At 67.9% G+C, this 305-nt stretch overlaps 1 protein-coding gene across 1 annotated transcript in view; it reads right to left on the reverse strand.

Moving 5' to 3' along the window:
* Positions 1-299, reverse strand: part of CSPG5 (chondroitin sulfate proteoglycan 5) — a 4,805-nt gene extending 4,506 nt beyond the window's left edge. The window contains exon 1 of the mRNA XM_009284454.2: positions 242-299. The gene's annotated coding sequence lies outside the window, so the exon portion shown is untranslated. The remainder of the gene's footprint in view (positions 1-241) is intronic.
* Between the last annotated feature and the right edge of the window lie 6 nt (positions 300-305).

Consider the following 305-nt stretch of genomic DNA (forward strand, 5'->3'; position numbering starts at 1 on the left):
CGCTGGGGGGGGGGGGACGGGGGATGGAGAGCCCAGAGATGGGGTGCATGGGGATGGAGAGCCTGGGGATGAGGTGCACGGGGATGGAGAGCCCGGGGACGGGGTGCACGGGGGATGGAGAGCCTGGGGATGGGGTCCATGGGGATAGAGAGCCCAGAGATGGGATGCACAGGGATAGAGAGCCCCCACATGTCCCCCCCATCTCCCTGTGGGACCTGGGATCCCTGTCCCTGTCCCTTACCGGCAGAAGGCCCCGTGGCTCTCCACCAGGTAGCACTGGCCGCCGTTGTGGCAGTAGCTGGGGA

This window comes from Aptenodytes forsteri, unplaced genomic scaffold (assembly GCF_000699145.1).
Source record: "Aptenodytes forsteri isolate BGI_AS27 unplaced genomic scaffold, ASM69914v1 Scaffold428, whole genome shotgun sequence".
NCBI classification, from domain to species: domain Eukaryota; kingdom Metazoa; phylum Chordata; class Aves; order Sphenisciformes; family Spheniscidae; genus Aptenodytes; species Aptenodytes forsteri.